Source organism: Borostomias antarcticus (assembly GCF_949987555.1).
Source record: "Borostomias antarcticus genome assembly, chromosome: 2".
Taxonomy (NCBI): domain Eukaryota; kingdom Metazoa; phylum Chordata; class Actinopteri; order Stomiiformes; family Stomiidae; genus Borostomias; species Borostomias antarcticus.
Genome location: NC_140235.1, coordinates 18,882,896 through 18,886,299, shown reverse-complemented (window position 1 = coordinate 18,886,299; position 3,404 = coordinate 18,882,896).

Sequence of the window (3,404 nt, the reverse complement as noted above, 5' to 3'; positions counted from 1 at the left end):
AAGAAGTTGTTGACAAAAATGAATTGTGCGCGCGCCTTCTTAAAATCTCCCTTTTCTTCTTCTTCTTCGAGTTTACTGGCGCACCGCAAACAACGTTACGATGCACGTTACCGCCACCTACTGTAGAGGAGTGAGGAATATCGCTACTGCATCTATAACGCATAGTTTTTTGTGTGTGTTGGCTGTAAGCCGACACACCAAGGAGAGGGAATCCTTTTTGTCCGTGCTTCTTGCGTCTTACTGTCTGTTGTTGACCTGCAATTCCATTGCTGCTACCACAAAAGGCAGTAGTCACAGAACCCTGCAATTCCATTGCTGCTACCACAAGAGGCAGTAGTCCCAGAACATAAAAACTGTCTGTTGTTGACCTGCAATTCCATTGCTGCTACCACAAGAGGCAGAAGTCCCAGAACCCTGCAATTCCATTGCTGCTACCACAAGAGGCAGTAGTCCCAGAACATAAAAACCAAAAGACTCCACAGATTTCCCAGGTCAGCGGTTGCATAGACATGATAAAGAACTAGACTGGCCATTGTGCTGTAGAATTCCAATGGACTGACCTCCGACGTGGCAGCCATCTTGTGCAGGGCTTCCCACTATGTGACGTCAATGAACCCACAGATTCACTGTGTATATTTTCAGAGGTAGCCTACAAACCAAACCGATCACAGGTGAAAAAGGTGACAAACATAAAAAACCCATACATACACAGATCAAACAAATGACCTATTTTGGATTAAAAATGGCTATTTTCACTTAAAGATGACAAGTCTGCACCCATGATTTTAAATGGTAGATGTTAGATCATCTGGGAGAAAGTCCCTGTGTTTGTGCATAAGTGGCATTTCCTATCACTGGGATTAGCTGGAATGCTTGTATATTTATATTGTGACAAAAATGTTTTATTGTGACTTGTTAAGGGATTATAGATGCAGTCCCAATTACAAATGGTACAAAACAGTGCAGCACGCATAGCACTATGTTGTGTAGCAACAAACCAAACCGATCACAGGTGAAAAAGGTGACAAACATACAAACCCATACATACACAGATCAAACAAATGACCTATTTTGGATTAAAAACGGCTATTTTCACTTAAAGATGACAAGTCTGCACCCATGATTTTAAATGGTAGATGTTAGATCATCTGGGAGAAAGTCCCTGTAATTGTGCATAAGTGGCATTTCCTATCACTGGGATTAGCTGGAATGCTTGTATATTTATATTGTGACAAAAATGTTTTATTGTGACTTGTTAAGGGATTATAGATGCAGTCCCAATTACAAATGGTACAAAACAGTGCAGCACGCATAGCACTATGTTGTGTAGCAACAAACCAAACCGATCACAGGTGAAAAAGGTGACAAACATACAAACCCATATATACACAGATCAAACAAATGACCTATTTTGGATTAAAAACGGCTATTTTCACTTAAAGATGACAAGTCTGCACCCATGATTTTAAATGGTAGATGTTAGATCATCTGGGAGAAAGTCCCTGTAATTGTGCATAAGTGGCATTTCCTATCACTGGGATTAGCTGGAATGCTTGTATATTTATATTGTGACAAAAATGTTTTATTGTGACTTGTTAAGGGATTATAGATGCAGTCCCAATTACAAATGGTACAAAACAGTGCAGCACGCATAGCACTATGTTGTTAATATAGAACCCCAATTTAATTACAATGTATACTTGTCTAGATTAGCTATTTGTTAAAAATAGATTAGTTATTTCATTACTTGTATTTATCAGAAATATCTCTGTAACAATGACTGTATAAGTTGTGCAACAATTTATCTTTCAGCGTAGATACACGATTGATGCTCAGCCAGGCATGCTAGAGGAGGACATTTTATATTGCCAAAAGCAAGAACAAATGCAATCAAACAAACGCTCCTGTACCGAGCCATGTATGAATGGAATAAACTAGATGTACAGTTAATGAAAACAGTAAAATTTGATTTCAAAAACTTGGAGAAAAAAAAAGAAAAATCTATTTGCTAGAGGAATAAACTAAAGTAAATGTGTGGTGCTGCTTCACTGCAGGACTGGCACCAGGTGATCCAGAGGCCCATGGACCTGGACACCATCCAGAGAAGGCTGGACACCAACCACTACTGGGGCACCAGCAAGGACATGCAGGACTTCAACACCATGTTCAACTGATACAACTATAACAAGGTAGGTGGTACACACACACACACACACACACACACACACACACACACACACACACACACACACACACACACACACACACACACACACACACACACACACTTCTGGAGTGCTGGTGGGTGGGTAATTGCAGGACAACATGATGTTGCTGTTCACCTATTTTTTCCAACTACTACTCTATCACTTTGTCTCCAACAATGTAAACACTGCTGCTACTGATCATATGCAAGCTTAACACGGCTGTGTTTCTGTGATGGAGGTGATTCGATGACCAGTTGACTTGTTAGACATGGACTTGCTCCTAAAGCTGACCAAGAAGCAAGCCAGAGGCTCCGTCAGGGGGATGAGAGAGCGCCCCTGGTGTTTGTGAAATGGATGGGCACACAAGATGTTTCAATCTGCTCCACCATCCATGCAGCCCCACTCATGCCTTGTCCACACGGGCACAGGTATTTTTGTCCAGCAGGGGAAAGTCTGAGAGTCGTCACAGTCAGACAGAGTGGGGCTAGAATCCCTGAAAGAGAACTGTCTTGCACACTTTCTTCCTTGTGCTTCCACTCTGCCAGGTGAGGGTTGTCACTTTTGCGATGTGGTGCAGCCGGATTTTCAAAAAAACAGACACAATCAGAGACAACAGTTGGGACTGATGATTGTCAATCCCGAACTGTGTCTCCTCAATGTGCCTGCCGAGTGAAAAGATGTCTTCCTTGCCCATCTCTTCACGGATGATGTGTGTGACAACCAACTCGTTTGGAGCTTGCCCTGATGGCCCACGGCGAATCACTCTCTCTGCAGCTCTCACCACCTTCAGAAAGAGAATCAGAAGATGTTTCATGCCATTAAAGCTAAGCCTATTAGGAATTAGTATTGTCTCAGTTGTGTATGGTGTATTCAGTTTCAGATCAATGGCAATGCACTGTTAGTGCAGTAAAGACTAAAGACTTCACTTGTGTGAGTGTGTGTGTGTGCATGTGTGTGTTTGTGTGTGTGTGGGGGGGGGGGTTGTCCTTGTGGGCAGCATGCTAGCTGGGGGTACAGAGTGGCAGATGAATGTTCTGACTCACCTTAACCGTTCCTTCTGAGGGAATCACCAGCCCACCGTTGTTGCTCAGCTCAAGAAGGTGGTAGCTCTCGTCGAATGATGCGTGCACAGCATCTGTCACCAGGCTGGTCCGGCACACATCACAGGACAGGCTGCAGAGAATCCGCCTAACAACA